We start from the raw sequence: 20,681 nt of genomic DNA, 5'->3' as shown, positions 1-20,681 counted from the left end.
CACTTGGGAAGGAAAAATCATTTGCACAACTACAAAATGGGGAATAACTAGCTAGGTGGTGAAACTGCTGAAAGAGATCAGTGATTATAGTGAATCAAAAATTGAATGAGAGTCAACAATGTGATGCACTTGTGGAAAAGGCTAATATCATTCTTGGGTGTATGAACAGAAGTATTGTATATAAGACATGGGAGGGAACTGTCTCACTCTACTTGGCATTGGTGAGGCCTCAGCTGGAGTTCTGTGTCCAGTTCTGGGTGGCACACTTTAAGAAAGATGTGGACAAATTGGAGAGTCCCCAGAGGAAAGCAATAAAAATGATAAAAGGTTTAGAAAACTGACCTATTAGGAAAGGTTAAAAAAACTGGACATGTTTAGTCTTGCGAAAAGACACCTGAGGGGGGACCCGATAACAGTCTTCAAAATATGTTAAGGGCTATTACAAAGAAGACGGTGATCAACTATTCTCCGTGTCCACTGATTTAGGACAAGAAGTAATGGGGTTAATCTGCAGTGAGAGAAATTTAGGCTAGATATTAGGAAAAACTTTCTAACTATGAGGGTAGTTAAACTCTGGAGGCTTCCAAGGGAGGTTGTGGAATCCCCATCATTGGAGGTTTTTAAGAAGAGGTTGGAAAAACACCTGTCAGGGATAGTGCAGGTTTGCTTGCACACAGGGCAGGACTTCAGGAGTTTTCAAGGTCCCTTCAAGCCCTAGATTTCTATGTCTCTATGATGTAACAAGGGACTATGAAGTGGCACAAGTGTGAGGAGGACTGAATAAAACAGATGAATGTGAAAATCCAGTCTGGAAATTGGGCTGGAAACCACTGGAAAAGATAATAAGTATATGTTCCCATTTCCTGTATCCCTCTCTATACGCCACCCAATTGGTATGCTCCATAAGGAAGTCCCTCCAAGGGGCACAAAAATCTAATGCCCTATTAAGGGACATCCCTGTAACTTTCAAAACCACAAGAAAGAGCAAACTACATGATAAGCATCCTCATTTCCACAGGTCAACTTTGCTGCAGCTGTTTGATCTCTCAATTAATTCAAAAACAGAAAAATCCTTCAAATATCTAATGCTATATAGAGAGAGAATTCAGCACATTTTAAGGTGGTTATTAATGTATTGGGGCCACATTCGTCCCTCAACAACATGCACTCAACTCCCACTGAGTTGAAGGAGTTGGGTGCATCTAACCAAGACAAGAGCGTGGACATTTATGCCTAGCATGCCATTAGAGGCAAACTCGGAAATAAAAACAATGTCAAAGGATGCACATGCATCAGATTGCTGTACCCATTTCGCTTGATGTGATCCATACTTCATCACGGTGGAATACAAAGGGAAAAGCATGCATGTCCAGATTTACTGAAGAACACTGACACTAGTTGTGAGGCAAACCACACACAGTTAAAAGGTAACAGGCTCAATCCAAGGCAGAGTGCAGAAAAAGAAAGTACAGTACTAACTCTCTGAGAGGATTCAATTTTCATCAAGTACCTTTGAATGTCAAGTTCTGAATGAAGGGAGACCAACATACACTGCAGAGCCTGTAGATCAAAGAAAGAGACAGAAAGAGAAAACTGTTTAAAGGAAAAATAAATCAAAACAAAACAAAAAGAGAATGGCCTGTGCATAATGAAACTGTACTGCAGCATACCAGCAGTGGAAAGGAAAGATGAGATATATATTGAAAAAATATATAGAACAAAAGGCAGCATGTACACAGTGAGCAATATAGTCTTATCAATCAGTAACACAGTTTCACTTCAGTATTCCAAGAAGCAGTTCTACAGCATTGAACTCAGAAGGTGCACTAGGAACTGGTGAGTTGTGAATGTTGACAGTGATCTTACCATAACCCCAGTTTAAATGAAGACTATGCCATCTTGTTAGCCTGTCACTCCCCATAGCGGCCAGCGTCACTGGTGGGGAGTGACAGGCTAACATGATGGCATAGCGCTTCTTGATCACACTACGAAAAGCGTTGCCTGATCTCGTGAATTTACTGCAAGTCTCACAATAGCTGGAGTTTTGCATAAAGCTCCAGCTTCCAGAGTCATAGGATTATGACTTTCATTTAAAAACAAGTTCCTAGCCTTCATAGTTGTGGAGAAAATCTTGAAAATAGGAGGTTTAAGACCCACGATACAATAAAAAGAACCCCAAATGTAGTATTGTTAACAGCTCATGATTTTAGGGGGCCTGACATTATTTTTGAACACTTGGAGTTGTAAATGTAATGCTACATGTAATTTAAATGTAATTTAATCTTTCGTTTGTTTCTAAGAAAAGAAAAGCATTTTACTGTATTTCTAAATCTTCTCTCCTTTCAGCCTGTGTCAAACTGCTATTACAACTGTTACAGTGCTTAATTTGTGCCAGGGCTTGCCCCGGCACCTCTAGGCTTGACAGTTCATATCCCTGGCACCCCTGGGCTTGCCGCATCAGTTATGAATGTAAAAAAAATGCTTGAGCCCCAGCACCTCTTTCATTACAAATTAAGCACCGCAACTGTAATGACCCCGCTATTGCCTATTCTATACTTTCTGCTATTAGTATGAGCCAAAGTGAGCTGCAGTTTCCACGGCATGCATCCGATGAAGTGAGCTGTAGCTCACGAAAGCTCATGCTCAAATAAATTGGTTAGTCTCTAAGGTGCCACAAATACACCTTTTCTTTAAGCTGAATGGATAACTATTAACTACAACAAATATCTTATTGAGCAAATGAGCACATCATATAGTGCCAACACTATAATTAAGACAGTAATTCAAAGAATCTTTCAATTCTTGTACACAAAACCCATGACAGACATGATTGTATGATATTTGATTCCAGGGGCAAGCCTATTAGTACAAAAATATTCTATATTTCTTCAAGATTTAGTCAACTAGATAATGTTTTTGTGTGTGGGGGGGGAGTTATACCTCTTTTTAAAAGAAAACAATAGAACACTTCCCCCCGACGACAAATATTGTTCAAGTAAAATAGGATTTTTACAAGTAAGTTATTTGTGCAAACACAAATACATACTAACTGCAACCTTGAAGCACCAACTGGATAAATTCCAATCCTAATCCCAGCACAAAGGCACAGACAACACGGTCAGTTGCCATGGTCTCTGCACTATTGAAATCATGTCAGCTTTTGCATTTGTTTCTGAAGTCACCCTCCCTAACACACACACACTCCAAAAGGTTTTACTTTATTTTTAATTGAGAAATCATTCAGATAGAAAAATCCATCACATTACTTCATTTTTTTACATCAAGTGCTAAATCCCACAAGGCAAAGTAGCTGGATTGTGTGCAGGGCTTTCTATGGGAAGGAATTTCTCCCATGCTGCAGAGCTTCCCTGAGGTTTCTGTAGCTCTCATCATGCACGAGACCCTAATTGTGTAGAGTGCAATGATCCACATACTGGCAGATTCACCAGCTCTGCTCACACTCTGACCTCCAGCTCTTACCCAAGCTCCACGGAACAGGGTGGAGTTGAGCTCCATGCCCAATGGGTTCCTCAAATCCTGTCACCCCACACAGTGAAACGAAACTGGTGTTACTGCCTCTGGAGCCTTCCACGTCACAAAGGAAGGGGCCGCATTTAACTCTAAAGTGTGTCTCATTATTAAAGTTAGGAAGCCACTTGAATAGTGTATCTTTTTAGGGGGGGAATTTCTCTGTTATTAAATTACTCTTTTAAAAATAATCAAATTGTTATGTAAATTCTACAGCAGGTAGGCAGGTCAGAATACAGTTAAAAGCGATCAATCAATTTCATGGACATCTAAAAAATCCTCTCCTCTTAGTACGACGACATATTCTCTGCCCCTCAGTATCACATGTCGTAGCATGTGCACCAAGGATTGGAGCTAGAAGTCTTTGAGTAAACATAATCTGACAGGGAAAAACCCCCACACAAAATCACAACGTGGACAGTCATATGATATAGGAAGTCTCCCAATATAGTAGACAAGTTAGTGCTATAAAGGCAAGTGAAGACTCCGCAGTCTGTTGCAGAGAAGACTTCAGATCATATCAGACTTCAGTATCAGGAGAATACTTGGACAAGGTAATATGAGAAGAATATTACTAAAACTACCTTTAAATGCTGTGATCCCAAATCAGGGCCTCACTAGAGGTAAGCCTAGAACAGATTTTGAAGAAATTCTGGTCGGAATCCAAACTTTGAGGCTTGGACCCATCACTAATATTAACCTAAATATTTCTTAGGTATTTATATGCCCTCCGCTCCCTAACTCATCACCATAGCATCCCGAGTACTTCAGAAATATTTTAAAATATAGAACAGTACTAATCTGTTCCCTTCCTCCCAGCCTGTAGGAGAAACAGCTTGATTTTTATTTTATTTTTCATGTGTAGGTACAGTATGTGTGTGAATGTACACAGACCATACAGAGGGAAAGCTAAGTTGAAGAGATGAGCTTCATATTATAGTTCTCAATGCAATGAGGACTGTAATCCTTCTTTTCTGCTACAGGAAGAAGTTTAATAATGTAGGGTCAGCATCTGTGAAAGTTCTGTCTCTCACACACCTCCTCCACTGGTTGACCATTTAATTGGCCCACACTGGAATGTAGCTGTCATGGGACATCATGGCCATGGAGAAAGAAGCAGCCTCTCAGGTAGCTAGGGAGAATCCCATGGACAATTTACCTTTCAGAAGAGAGATCTTGAACCGGACTCTCTATTTAATGGAGAGCCAGTACAGAGAATAAAGCACTGGGATGATGCGCTCATAGCAACCTGTATTGGCAAGCAGATGAGCTGCTGTGTTTTGTACCAGCTGGGAGCTTTTTCAGGGCCTGCAGCTTCATTCCTATATATAATGGGACAGAGCCTCAGCTGATGTACATCAGCCTGGCTTCATTGACTTCAATGGCAATACACTGATCTATACTAGGTGAGGATCTGGCCCAGTGAGTTTAAAGAATTTATATGTGACTACAAGGAATAACACACGCTCTATCGCCCTAGACCCTCAAAGGAGAGTAGCTTCTGTTGAAAAGTACTGTGTCTCTAGGAGCTGAGAAAGTAAATAACCCACAAATATATAATATAAAGTGCTATGTCCTGCCAATGCTGGATTAGCATAGAAAGGGATAACTGAACACAAGCTATAAGGAGGCAGTAGAAAAAGCTGCAGAAGGAAAACAATTTCTAATGGGAAAATGTGGAATCTGTAAAGAAGGAACAGAGAAAGGAGCAGTGTGAGATACTGAATATATAGTCAGTAGAATCAAGTTTGGAAAAGCCATGGCTGTAGACATATCAAGACACACTCACAGGCAAGTATGAGAAGGATTTACTATTACATGGAGAAAAACTGATTTCAGGAGCCAGTCTTTACTATGATGAGAAAGGTAACAGGAACAAAGGAAGCAGCTGTAAAACATGCTGGTTTTGAACTGTAAACAGAAATGGAGACAGCAGTGGCCTTGAAAAGGTGTAGAAAGCTGAGACTCAAAGGAGGAAAGCAAAGATGCCAGGAATGTGCTGACACTCGTTAACTGGAGTCCTGAAAAACATCCAATGCATGCAATTGGCAAAGTAGTATCCAAACGATCAGCATGCAGTAACTTAGGAAGAAAAAAGTTAAATACTTTAGTGCTGAATGTATTAGTAATTATCCCAATGCCTGAGAAAAGAGACTGAATGAAGTGTAAGACTAGCTTGTGGGATCAGCTTGCTTAGTAGCCCAAGGGAAAGTATTCACTATACTAAGCAGGATCAGGCCTTTTGAGCACTCAGATTCTAGACCTCCAAAGAAAAATCCAAGTACTTCAGATGCTGCTGTTGGTGATTCAGTAGGAGGCCTCCTTCCTTCCAGATTAGTCTGAAGCAATGCTGCAGAATGGTGTCAGGAATGCACGGTACAGTTAGAGGGTTTTTGGAGGAAAAGTACCACTGCTTTTCTTACTGGCTGTGGTCATTAAAATCTGGGTGGAGCTTTTCACTAGAGAGTGGGTGTTAACCTCAGTTCCCCAGATCACAGGATAACTGAGAAATCACGCAGAATGTTAGGGTTTCCAGCATTTTCAATCCACCTCAAATTTAGGTCCTTGTTTTATGGTTTTGGTAAATTTCAGAAAGGAAGCAAGTCCTTACAAAGAGAACAAGCTGAATTTATACCGGTCACCTAGGAAAATTACAAGGCTGCTCAGATGTTTTACAAGAGATTTCTAAGGCCAGGTCTAGAATATACTACTAAGTGTGAAGCAAAGACATGCTAGCAAGAAGGCTGGAGTGCTATAAAGCAATCATGGAAATTGAATGTGCTTACAATCTCTTACCAACTACCCTTTTCATGATCATGCAGAATCATGTCATAAAGTCAATACTGGAAGGAAACAGTAACGGGAAAGCAAATGGCTGGATATGACTATGTAGATGATAATATATTACTGGGAGGGTCACTGACTCATATGTCCTCTTAAAGAGCTTAGAACTGAAGGAAGGAAATAGGGATCAAATATCTATTTCCTGCAGACAAGGATTTTGTTGGAAGTATGTGAGCAAGCCAGGATGGGAAAAAGTAAGGATGGGCAGCATAGCTGGGTTTGAGCCAGAGAAGCTGTTCTAGTAGTAATTTAAAAACAGCAGAAATTTGTCAGACAAGGAAAATAACTTACTTAACACACATATCAGGGCAGAAAAGGTGATCTCGGATGAATTGCAAGTGGTATGCAAGATAGCCATTTGGGCAGCTTATGATGAAACAGGGATGGGCAATGACAAGTGGTTTGAAAGTAATCATAGAGACAATAAAGTCAGCCAAATGTAGATCAAAAATGTAGACAGAGGGAGAGAACAAAGCAAGAATACTACATGAAACATTCAGATTCAGAATTTCAGCATGTTTTTACCTGTACAGCATCATACAAAATGCATATGTTCTTTGGCTGTTTGCTTATTTAAAAAATCACAGATGAGAACTATGTATATATGCTACCTTAGCAGAAACAACTTTTACCTAATTACCAAACAAAAAGCAACATGAAAGAGTTAAATTCTCCTCTTCTCTCTCAAAGTTATTGCTCTCTCAATATATATATGTAAAAATAACTTGTATTGTCAACAATTCTTTATTATAAAGAAAGTAACTAGAAAGCTAAATCTGAAAGTGCTTCTCAATGGAATTCAGCGAATGCCCCCTAATATTTTTTATATATACATATATAGGTGGTATTAGGGGGCATTAGCTGTCTGTGTGTTTGTGTGTGTGTAATTTATTTAAAAATTAAATTTTAAAAGAAATGTTAAACCAGTGGTCTCCAAACTTTTTACCTTGCACCCCCTCTTACAGCATCCATTCCACCCCCCAGTTGGGGCCGGGAGCGGAGCCGTAGCTGTGGGGGGGACGGGACTGGAGGGGTGGGACAGATGGGGTAAGGAGGCCGAAGCTGGGGCCACAGCTGGGGGCGGGGCTGGAGCCTCGGCCAGGGGCTGAGGCAGGCAGCTGACACACCAGATGCAGAGCCCCGGCAGGTGGGGCCAGCAGCCAGGGCCACAGGTGCAGGCTGGCAGTTGGAGCCAACAGTCAGGGCCAGGAGCAGAGCTGGGTGGCAGCTCCTTCCCCATCTGGCCTGGGCCCCAGCCATACCCCTCCCCCACAACATTCCTCCACGCCCCACTAGGAGGGCGTGCCAACAGTTTTGGGGACCCCTGTGTTAAACAGTCTGGAAACGAAAAGTGAAGGGATCCAACATGTTCCCCAGGACCATATATTCCTTCATCTTTCACTATCACTATACCCCTTGTTTTGTCTGTAATAGAAATAAGCTAATGGATATACACTATTGATTATGTATCTGGGATGAGGGAAGAGAGTTTCCAATTCTCCTTAGAAATGCTCCCCAGCCTTCTCTTTGATCCTTCAAAGTGCTGAGTGCTCTGGCCTGATCCTGCCAAGCACTTAAGTATATGCATATCTTTAAGAAATCACTGGGACTACTAACATACTTGAAGTTAGGCACATGCTTAATTTCTTGGCTGGAGTGAGACCAGAATGCTCAGCACCTTGTAGAACTGAGCCCTATATCCCTGCTCGATTGAGTCCTAGCCAGCCCCTTCCCCGACCACCTTTTTATAACCATAAAAGATGACAGAGGTTCAATGAAGTGAGAAGTGTATCTTACATTCTTACATGATTGTCTTCTCTACAGTTATTCAAGCACCATCTTGAACAATGTAACAGGCCAAACCAAATTCTTTGTGCCATGCTGGAACAAACTGATTGGGTATAGTTCCTTGAGACTAATGTAAATCCAGTTCAAGGAGCTCTCTTGTGCAGGAAAATTCTGCACACAAGAAAGCTTGCAAATTATAGACATATAATATGGCATGGAAAATTTTGAAAAAACACTGTCTAAAAATGTCAAACATGGATGCCTAAAGTGAGTCATGTAAATCCACATTCAGGCACCTAATTAAACAGCCTGATTTTAAGAGGGGCCAAGCACCATTGCTCTCATTAATTTTAATACGAGTTGTTGGGTGAATGGCAACTGAAAAATCAGATTCTTTTATTTATAAACTTGATTTATATAAAATGTTCAGCTGCCTAAACATGGATTTATGGCCCTAACATTAGCAAGTTTGAAAATGTTAGCAAATCTCTTTGGAGAATGTTCTGTCCTGATTTCCTGTATTTCTCTTCCACTTTTGTTTTAATAGCTGGGATGCTTGCACAAACATAGATTCTTTGTTTTTAAGAGTCCATCTGTTCCTGTTGTTGATTCCCTACCTGAAGTTATTATCCTCTCTAACATCACAACTTATTACTGAGAAAACCATTGAGATTCCCCATAAGAAGATTATGGTTTATGGGAAGAAAGAAGCATGCAGAGATAAGCCGTAAAGAAACAAAGATCACGATTTCATGGAAATGTCCCCAGTAGTATAAAAATATAGGGAAGAGGAATAAAACAAATAATCTCTCTCTCTGTCTCTCCACACACACGCGCACACACATACGTTTTCAATATACAATTCATCCCTTTTATTTTCCTCTGGTGCTTCCCTCTCAACATTACATCGACAATTGGCTGACCTGGTTATTCATATGACAATCAGTGGTATATGGCACATTACAGAGTACATAGTGACAACTTATGGCCTAATGTGAACACCATCTTCTGAAATATTGAACACATGCCTTGTCATTTTCCATTAGTTATATCTATTTGTGATTGATCTTCCATGAGTTCTTTCTCCTTAGACTTCTTTCTTACCTGCACTGTTAATTAAATGGCCATTATTTTCTTGTCTGTGATCAGCTCATTCAGATAAATCTGATAAAAGCTATTCAAAGTGATGGAAATAAATGTGAAGATTGGGTTACTTGCAATTCAAATTGTACCATGTTCCTGTAGTTGTAACAAAAGAGGGAATGACTATGAGGTAATTATTCAGAAAGAAATGCAGAGAGACCCCTGACTATACACTGTAACATGGTTCCACCTTTATTCTGGTCTCCCATGTGTGGCTTTAAGAACGCTAACGGTCAGATTTTCAAAAGAGCCCAGCAACTCCAAATAATGGCATCTACAGAGCGCTAAACTTGTATGGAAATCTGGCCACTTCAGACGACTAAACGGAGGTTGAGCTCTTCTGAAAAACTGGCTCTAGAAAGGCCCAATATAGCCTTACTGGTTTCCCATTTAACATGATTTGGTAGGCTGATCCCTGCACCCATGCAGAGCCCTGATGAAGTCAGGAGGGTTCTGTCTGGGAACAGAGGTTGACCTGCAAGGAACCCAGTGCAGGATTGGGGCCCAAAGGGTTAACTCTTTTCTTAGGTGGCTGTTTTTCTAGCTATCACATCTTCATATGCTAATGAGCTCTCATACAAGCATTGTTATTCAGAATCCCCTATATCATAGAGCAATGAATTAATAAGCCTGCTTGCTCACATTAAAGCATGCAAAATATCCTTCTTCTGACAGCATTCCAATCTGCTCCAAAAACTCTGTTTAATCAGCTCTACAAAGAAATCTAGGCATAGAGTTCTACAGATTGGGAATCTGGAAGTCCTGAATCCCAATACCAGGCCTTGATTAAGACACTCTGCTTCTGTTGCCCTATCTCAAAGTAAAACATAGTGAATGATATCTACCTAGCTCAGAGGAGTTCTTTAAAGATGAATTAGTTATTGCTTTCTAGCTCTCTGAAGATAAAAACTGCTATATAAAAACTGATTTTTATTGTGTCATATTAAGCTTGTTTTAAGTATCACAGTTGTCCTGCTATGGTAAGTTTTATATCAAAGTCTCATGTTTTTCTCCAAGGGAAAAAATAACAATTTTGAACTAAAACATCAAATTGAAAAGGCCTCTAAGTCTGCCTTAGTATTCAAATATTTGATTGCATTCTTCTCTTCCTTTAACAAGTACATGCCATCCAAACAATTACATTAGCAAATGCCATTGTACAGCATATACTAGATTATACTTGTCTAGAAAATACAGAAGGTAGAGTGGAATTCAGTTTATAAATCATTCTATCTTAAAGCAATGAGTTAAATATTTTAAGCGCAATGACAGTATATGTAAATAGACTGTGATTTTGCAAGATACTGAGCAAATCCTGGAGACTCTGAGGGTATGTCTATACTGCAGCTCAGAGCAAGGCTCCCAGACCATGAACACAGACTCATCCTTTTGGGGCTCAGGCCAGAGCACTAAAAATAGCAGTGTAGATGCTGCAGCTCCGGCTCTCAAGCCCACCCAGCCGTATTGGTTTGAGAGCCCAAATTGCAACCAAAGCCACAATGTCTACATTTAGTGTGCTAACTGGAGCTCCGCCACAGCAAGTCTGTCTACGCAGGCTGGGATGCTCACTACCAGCTGCAGTGTAGACATATCCTGAGGGCCTTCAACTCCTGTTAAAAACAACACCAGAGCTAATTAATGCCAAACAACATGGATTTATGAAAGACAGATCATGTCAAATTAACTTGACATAATTTTGATATGATTATAATTTTGGTAAGTAAAGATAATAATGCTGATGTAACATACTTAGACTTGTATAAGGAATTTGAATTGGTACCACACAACATTTTGATTAAGAAACTAGGACAATACAAAACCAACTTGACACATACTAACTGGATTAAAAACTGGCTCACTGATAGGTCTCAAAATGTAACTGCAATCCAGGAATCAACACTGAGGGTCTGTGTTTCTAATGGGGTCCTGCAGGGATCAGTTCTTGGCCCTATGCTGATTAACATTTTTATCAATAACCTGAAAGATAACACAAAAGTCATTACCGATAAATTTAACAGATGACACAAAGATTAGCAGAGTGGCAAATAATGAAGAGAACAGGTCACTGATACAGAGCAATATGAATCACCCAGTAAACTGGGCACAAGAAAACAATATGAGTTACAATATTGCCAAATGTAATGTCTTAGAAAAAATATTGTATGCCATTCTCACAGAATGGGGGACCCTATCTTGGGAGGCACTGACTCTGAAAAAGACTTGGGGTTCCTGGTGGATTATCAGCTGAACATGAGGTCCAAGTGCAACAATGTGGCCAAAATGGTTAAGGTGATCATTGGCTGTATAGACAGGGGAATACTGAGTAGGAGTAGGGAGGTTATACTATCTTTGTATTTGGAGCAACTGCTACTGGAATACTGTGCCTAGTTCTGGTGTCCACAATTGAGGAAGGATATTGAAAAATCGGTGAGGTTCAGAGAAGATCCACAAGAATGATCAAAGGACTGGAAAACATGCCTGATAGTGAGAGATGCAAGGAGCTCAGTACATCAAAGAGAAGATTAAGTCTATAAGAACCTACACAGGGAACAGAAATTTGATAAATTTGATGAAGGGCTCTTCAATCTAGGAGATAAAAATATAATGAGAGCCAATGGCTTGAAGTTGAAGCTAGACAAATTCAGACTCAAAATAAGGCCTAAATAGTTAACAGTGAGACTAATAAACCATTGGAAAAACTTACAGAGGGTTGAGTTGGATTCTTCATCACTGGAAATCTTTAAATCAAAAATGGATGGTTTTGTAAAAGATATATTTCAGTTAAAACAGGAATTAATTCAAGGATGTCTTATGGCTTGTGTCCGGCAGGAGGTCAGATTAGATGATCACAATGGTCCCTTCTGACTTTATAATCTATTCATTTAAATTCAGACTATATCACCAGGGAAAACAAAGCACATATACAAAATAGCTCCTTTTAAAATAATCAGATGTTTACTGGTATGGACCATTCTTCCTTATGTTTTCTTTTCAAGAAACAGTTCTGTTGCCTCTGCCATTCCAATTGCTACAGTGAATTATTAATTATTATTACTAATTTCAATGCCATTTCAAAATGTACTGTTGTTTCAAATGTTATATATCAGCATAGACGAGTATTGCAAAATGGTGCATCACATACTATGCACTATCAAGATACATAACAAAAAACATTTTTTGGAATACAATGATTAGCTAATAAATAAATAAACAAACAAATAATAGTAATAAAATCACATTCTAGCTACTTCAACAGAAACGTTAGTTCAAATGTTCTCCAGCCAGAAACACTACAGGGATGCTACTGGCTTCATAAAACATATAAAGCAGGGGCAGAGAGCTAGACTTGAAATTCAGGAGTTGATGTCATAATTGTTCAGCAGCCAAGTCAGGACTATAAAACCAAAAAGAATCTGCAGCATATAAAGCAGTTTCAACTTATAAGGCTTCCAGCACCTTTGCCAATGGATAATAACTTGCTATACAGTTCCCCCATGCACATTTTAGGTACAAAGGAATGCAAGTGCAACTATGAAATATGTCTTTTAAAAAATCTCTTTCTTTTCTGCTCCTGTTGCTATTTCTTCCCTTCAGAATTGAAGATGTTTCTTGCATGGGGACCATCTGCTTTTTAACAACTTTGATTTTCAAAAGTCTCATCCTTCCCCACTTTCAGTGGTGGCACCACCAGAGCTAACAAAGTTTATATGGACTAGCAGTCTACCAAACAAATCAGCTTTCAGCAGTGTCAGTCGGTATGAAGCAGACTGGTATGTGGTTTTCCGATGAACAGTAAAAAGATCACATATGCCTCAATATCCCTTTCATTCTCTTTCAGCCGACGTACTGCTGTTTTAGCATATTAACCAGAGGTGGCCTTAGAAATACTGAAACATTACAAACATAAAGGTTAAAAAAAATCCCTAAAGTGACATGAATATTTTATACACACCACCAGATGAACACACATTAGCCTCTTCTGCATACCCCACCCCCCAAATTATTCTCCGTCTACACTGGAGCACCCCATATTCTTTAATCTCTCTGCCCAGTCAACAAAAAGATGTCTGTATTTATTGGAGCAGGGAAAGCATATAATAATAATATATGGAAAGACTGTGCTGCGTCAGTCTCCTAGCCAGCAAGGCACAGTTCTTACTACTTGACAAAGTTCATAGCCAGAACATGATGAAGGTTTTATTCTTTGCACTTATCTGTTTGCTTGGTTTCTCTGCACGACAGGAAGAAATCCTGGTGCACTGAAGTCAATGGGAGTTTTGCCTTTCACTTCAATGGTACCAGGATTTCATCCACACAGTCTTATTTTCCATTATTGGAATTCCTTAAAGTGGGAATTTGAAAGATTCTATATGGAGTAAAAAAATTGTATTCCAACATATTGTTTCCCACAGGGAAGTTTCTCACAGTAATTTATTTCCCAACAGCTGTTGTTCTATTGAAATTAGTTGTAATACTTAATCACTTTTAAGAGAGAACACACTAATAGCTCTATTGGCCACCTATTTAGGTGTCTAAATATAGACTGAGGTGTCTAACTTTTATGAAGAGAATGGCCACAGCCCTTGCAAATATAATAGTGATATTTTTGCAGGAGTTTTTACTAATTCGGTAAGAAAGGTGTCTCGGAAACTGGAAGGAAAGACTATTTCTTGTCTTCTGGCGTTGGGGCAGAAATTACATCCATTTCTTTTGTACCTAGTTCTCAAAATTAATCCACCTAATTTTATTGGTTAGAATGCAGGAAGTTACAGCAAAATGTACCTCCCCCATTTCCCAAACAGACAGATCTCCACCCCGCTGCTCTAATTGCGAGTGGCGAGAATTCTGTACTTGAAATTTACAGTAGCTAAGCATTCATTCCATAAGTATATTGCTTTGTTTTCCTTCAGTGTCCTGGAATGCATGTCTTCTTACATGCTTAAGTAATAAGAAGTAGCCAAATTGTCAGTTCCGATCAAGACAGATGAGCCCCCTAGGCTATCTTCAAAGTGCTATGGTGTTAGATATTTTGTTCACTGCAAAGATTGATGAAACAACTTGGAACAGCTATATTTGGACTCAAGAATGTTCTCTGGATTGACTATCTTCAGGATATGGATATCACTGTCATTCAGGCAAGGAGAGATTCCAGAGAGTTACCATCTTGTTGAAGATTTTAACCTAGATACCACCACAAAAGAGGCAGGGAGAAATAGCTGGAGTCTTCTGCAGAGATCTTGAGGTTCTCTCTCTGATCATCAAGGTTTTAAAATAAGAATATTCTAATACTGAGGCGCTCCTCCAGTTTTGGGAAGAAACTAAGATCTATGAGAGGAGCTATGTAGCTCTTTACAAAGACAAGAAAATATTTCACACTTTTAGTGGCTCATAGAGGTCTTCCCCCCAACCCCCATTAAATATGTTCTTTGATTACAGTCAGTCATTCACTGATTACAGAAATTCCCATCAGAATTTTAATTTCTTCCGCTGTAAAAATAGTAACTTGCTGAAGAAGGAGGGCCATAAATTGCTGTTAACAAAGAGGTAATGCTTGAATCCAAAAACTGGTGAGCTTGACCAGGGGACAGAAGTGAGGAAAGCTAACTTCTGCTCCCAGCTGCACCACTCACTCACTATGTGATGCTTGGCAAGTCTCTTAACCTTTCTGTGCTTCATTTTACACATCCATAAAATAGAGATAGGAATACACTGCAGGGTTGTTGTGAGGCCTAACTCATTAATGTTTGCAAAGCACTTTGAGATCCTTGGATGGATGAAGCTATAGAAGTACAAAGAATCTAGTAGTAGTGAAGATGTACAAATCTGCATGATTTTTCATTTTCAGTAAATACATTAATTTATATGTCTGTAGAGAGATGGTAACCTTACATGCCAAAAGCTTTGTTGCCTCATTGATGTCAGAGGAGCACCAGGATATACCTTGGTGGAATGGGTAGTCACATAACAGTGTAATTACCCCAAAGGAACTTTTCATAGGCTGGGGGTTCGGGGGAAATAGTGCAGATCTCTCAGGGGGTGTCTTCACAGTAGCTTGGAGCTAACACATGTCTGCCTACCCAGACTGGGAGGCATGCTCATGGCTGCTGTGTAAACATGCCCTCATAGGTACTGCAGCCCCATGGTGAATCTCCTATGGAAAGCTCATACTTTTAGGAGACTGCCACTGACTGTTAGCATCCTGTAGCACAAGAGTTATGTTTTTTTGAGCAGCCCATCCACATTCATTTAACTTAAGTGAAGTTATTAAGAACAGTTCTGTAAAGGCAGAAGCTAAAAAGAGTTCACCTCAAGTTAGCTAGTGTAAGAAAGCCAAACTGAAAAAAACTAATATACTACCCTACCAGATCTGCTGTCCATTGATTGAGCTTTCAGTTTCCACTTAAATCTGGAATTTAATAAATGGTTAGTTATTTTGAAAATATCTGAAAAGGGAATTGCATCCCAGACCAGTTCTAAATTGCTGTTGAATAGAACAAAATTATGTCTAGCTAGTCTTAATTTGTGCAATATTTTGCCTGAATGCAAAATTCAGAAAAAAACTACTTGCTTGATATTTTCCTACAGTATTAATAATCTCATGGTATTTGGTTGTTTTGCATCAGAAAGGTCTAGTGAAAATACTCATGAAAATAGAAGGGCACGACTAACATTTTGGTAGCAGCAAGTACCAAAATGCACCTCAGAATCTATTGATGTAGTGGAGGAAAATTTTTCTTTCTATTATAATCATAGTAGATCTTGGGATGCAAATAGAGAGAATATTTATTTGTTTATAAAAAGAGAGGGAGCAGTTTTCTTCCAAGTGTCTGAAAATATTTTACTTAGAACTGGGAGTTCTGGAGAAGAGAGATTTGGAGAAGAATGTAAAAGGTTTAGCCCCTAGGGAAATTCTTCTACAGTAGTTTTGGACAATAAATAATATTCCTCGGCATTAAGACAACACCTGTTGAAGTTCAGAAATGGAGTGTCTGCAGTCTGGAATGCACCCCAGGGATTCTTGCAGATAATAGAGAAATAAGGTTTGCTATCTCTTATCTCGAGAAGTTACTGTTTATAATATGTTATCGTAGATTCTATTACTTGGCCATGGAAACTGTTAGTTGTATAAACTGTTCAAGTCCTGGGAGTGTTCGTATCTCACTGATGGTTAAAATTATTCCTGTACTGTATGCATTTTGTAAAGTGCTTTGGGATTCTTCTGGATAACAGGCACTATATTATAAACATAAGATCATGTTCATAAAGTGTATTGCCATTAATCCTTTCTGGCATCCACATTAAGATATGGACTTCCATTGTCTCTCAATGAGAAGCTGAAGATAATACTTCTTGCATGGAGTCGGCCTTTTTTCTCGAGCCTTCTAAGCCACCACAACTTTTAGATCAGCACCTAACAACTAACTAGTCTCAATTTTCCCAAATACTAGTTAATTTAACCTTGAAAAGCAGGTATCTGCTCTGGACTGAAATTGGGTCATTTCTGAAAATGTCATTGGGTCATTTCAATACATAATCCAGCACATAATCCTTTTTTCAAGAGAAAATTATGAGGTGTCACATTTTTTTTTTCAAGCCAAATGAGACAATGGTTTGTGCTGTACTGGACCAAGAAAATGGCAGGCTGATCCAGCCATAAAAATCCATGACCCACAAATGAACCATTTAAAATAATGTTTGAATGATAAACTTAGTTCTCCCAGCCCAGAAGCTATGTTGTGCTGTACCAAAAATTAGATTAGGAAACTCAGAGGTATCTCTGCAGCAGCAGTGAGTAGGACTGTAAAGATCCACAGAAAGTAAATTCTGTGTATTAATGAGGGAAATCAAAAAGGTTCCGACAACATGAGTGAGAAGAAGGCAAAGAGTAACCATGGAGAAAAATGGGAGGGAGCAAGAAATCAATTTAGGTTATTTTGCAATGCAGAGAACTCTAATATTACTGCATGAAATAATATGAATTGGAAACACTGTTTTTATTGGTCCCAACATTGATTACAATGGCAGTTGATTCTAGAAGATGACATCATCATATACATGATGAAGCAGACGAAATTTAAACTAAATGCTGACAAATCCAAATCTGATTTTAGTCCTTTCAATAACTGAAGAATATTCAGAGAATTATTCCTCTAGATTAATGAGAACCAATATGCTTTTCAGCTACAAGCTAATGAAAATGAAAAGAAGTTTCCGTAGCATAAAAGTAGAACAGCCACTGGTCACTTAAAAACATAATGCTAATTTGGAATGTTGCTGTCTCATGTTACAAAGCCTTTCAATCTAGATAATAAAACCTTTGTATTTTGTTTACATAAGACATTTAATGGAAACTTGGAAGAAAAACAAACCTGAAAGTGGCATCTCTCTGTTTATACCTTTTAAAATACCTGCTGAATAACGAAGTATGGCTTAAAATGGATTGTGCCTATCTAAAATCTAGACACCTAAAGGTGGTACTGACCCTCTGAAAGCTTTTACCTGCATTATATTCACACCCTGGCTGGAGGGGGAGCAGAAAATATTAGGCTATGAACTGCTGTAACAATAATTAGAGTGTTTGTATGTGGGTAGAGGGAAGTGTGTAAGGAGAGAACATGGGTTTAAATAACAGGAAAAATAGTTAGCAAACTTCAACTACTTCCTCAAACCTAATAAAAGACACTAAGAGGGTCATCAAAATGTTGAACTCCAAGGTTTATCAACTGCAGTTTAGAACCGGGGTTCTCAAACTTTGTAATAGTTTGGACCACATCTTACTAGAGGGAATGGGCCAGGATCCTCAGCCTGCAGAAGGGGAAATGGAATAAAGGTGGCTGTATGTCAGTTTTACGTGCCCCCAGACTCCTGGTCCTGAGGCTGGTAAGGGGCCAGTTGGTGCCCTAACAATTTAGAGAAGGCTCTGAGCTGCCCCAAGCTGCACCTGGCGGCAATGCTCAAGAAGCATTTCCAGAGATCACCAGAGTGCAGCAACACCACAGCCACAACCCTTCTCCAGCCAGAGACCACACACACCTTCTATGCAAGGGGCTACGAGATGGGGATGGGGTGTGTAGAGCCATTATACTGGCTGTAGTCTACTGGGGCATTCCTCTTACAATAGGGAAATCCTCAGGTGGCCACTCCTGCTGGCTTTCTGGCTGCTTTGTGCCACAGCCAGAGGTGGGCAAACTAGCTGGGGAGACAGAACCTAGAGCTTTGCACTGTGAATCACCTGCCTTCCCCTTCACAATCATTTCCCCCATTTCCTCTCCCATTTGCAATCACACAAAATCCTTGTAGTAACTTGAGTAATTGCTTAGATGGAAAAGTAATAAAAGGACAGTGATGATTTTTAGCTTCTTTTAATGAAATTTTGCACCTGGAAATATGAAGAGCCAGGATTCTCCATATTACCACCAAGTGCCCCATGGATCATAGTTAAAGAACATATGCATATTCTTCATCTGAACTTAATACATTATGTGAAATTTCTCTAGAGTTTTGAATATTTGTCTTTCTTGCTACAAGGAATAATGAAGTAGTAGTTTAAAAGTGCAATCACAAAGCATTATGGCACAGAAGCAATATTCCTGGGGCCTGTTCTCCTCACATAACATGCCAGTAGTGGGTCTTCCAAATTAGCAGCCATGAAAATCATGTCATGGACTGTGAAATCTGGTCTCCGGACGCCAGCTCTCAAGGCAGAGCGAAGAGCGGCAGCTGCTGGCCAGGCGCCCAGCTCTGAAGTCAACGCTGCCACCAGCAGCAGCGCAGAAGCAAGGGTAGCAGTGCTCAGACCGCCCCCTACAATAGGCATGCGACCCACTTTTGGGTCAAGACCCCTGGTTTGAGAAACACTGCGGAGAAATCACACATCTTTCGTGGGTTGGTCATAGCATAAATAGCAGTTTTCACAGATGTGTTACACATCCACTAGATTTGCTATTTATGCTGTGATCAGCCCACAAAAAAAGTGTGATTTCTCTGTGGTTTATGTAGACCTCTGTAAATAAGTAACACTTTTGAAGTCAGTGGGAGTTATTTATAAACTGAGGCTCTGGTGCCTCTCGAATCTTTGTCACGTCAGTCATTGTCATCTTAAACGTCTTATTAGTTCATAGTTATAGTTCATGTAGAATACTCAGTGTATGCATGCATGTGCATGGGTCTCTCTCCCCCTTCCTCGGGACTGCATAATAAAAGCAGCTCTTTTCTTTGCCAGAAAAAGGGGTCTTCCCTTTGATTACTAAAACTGCCGAAATGAAAGAGCAATGATAAAAGGAAAATGAGGCAACATTACAGAAAATGCTATGCAAATTGCTGCAGATGAAGTCACGCTCTGCCACCTCAACGTGTTAAAATCATAACGTATCAGTCTGCTGAAAACTTAGTGCCAATTTAAACCACCCTGGCTGTTTCCATGTTAACAACACCACCACCACACTTCCAAATTGTCTCTCTTTCTTATATGCAGGCTTTCAGGGCCAGGCTTAATCAATCAGGCAATTTAGTTTTCCACTCCCTATTGGAAAAATAGAATCATCACAATAAACATTTTTAGGGGGTATTATTGGGAGGGCTAGGGGCAAGAGATTGGATAAAATCCTTTTAGACTTCTCAAAATTAGCAAATTGAAGGAACAACATCTAATGCAACAGAACATGCTTTACCTCATTTTAAAATGTTATTTTCTGGTTAATAAACATAATATCCATAACACGTATCATAGTTTTAGTAACATATAAAAGCATTGTAATTTGGAAGACTTGGATTTTGGTAAACCTACTGGCAAAATACATGTTGTTTTCAAAAATAAAGTATGCAACATTTACCAATATAGTGTCAGGGTGTACTTTTTTTTGTTTGTGTTTTTTGCTTTTCATATATTAACTTAAGGGGTTCAGAAAAACACACAAATGCATTCTGTAAAGTAGACATTTTGCTGGAAGGAAGATGCATATAGTTGAATGTAGTGAAAGAGCTGATATAAAACCTAAAGCACTAATGTTATACTTGCATAAACTTTAAACAAATACAAGGAAGCTTTAAAATAATGTAGCTTTAAGGGTCTGGGTCCTGAAACCAACAAAACCCAGAAACTTTCAAGTTTGCTCTGATTATTCATTCTTTCTCCTCTACCACTGAGAGCAAAATAATGCATACCCAAAATACTGTCAGCCATAACTTGGTTTTTCTGCACACTGGTCATTTTATTCAGACCCTGGGCTTTTTCAAAGAAAGTTGTTTGTATTAATTTCCTTTTATTTCATTTATAAGGTCAGTGAATGGATCTTATTGCAGGGATCAGTGACCAACTGTCTCTTGTCTGCAACCCCTATGCTTCCCTAATCTGTCAATACATGCACAGATCTTAAAAA

The 20,681-nt window shown here is 39.4% G+C and overlaps 1 protein-coding gene across 14 annotated transcripts in view; it reads right to left on the bottom strand.

Annotated features, from left to right (window-relative positions):
• The window catches only part of KIAA1217, a 540,319-nt gene that overhangs the window by 140,745 nt on the left and 378,893 nt on the right, over positions 1-20,681 (bottom strand). The gene's annotated exons all lie outside the window — the stretch shown is intronic.

Source organism: Lepidochelys olivacea (genome assembly GCF_965140295.1).
Source record: "Lepidochelys olivacea isolate rLepOli2 genome assembly, chromosome: 2".
In the NCBI taxonomy this organism is placed as follows: Eukaryota; Metazoa; Chordata; order Testudines; family Cheloniidae; genus Lepidochelys; species Lepidochelys olivacea.
This window is presented reverse-complemented; position numbering and strand designations above follow the sequence as displayed.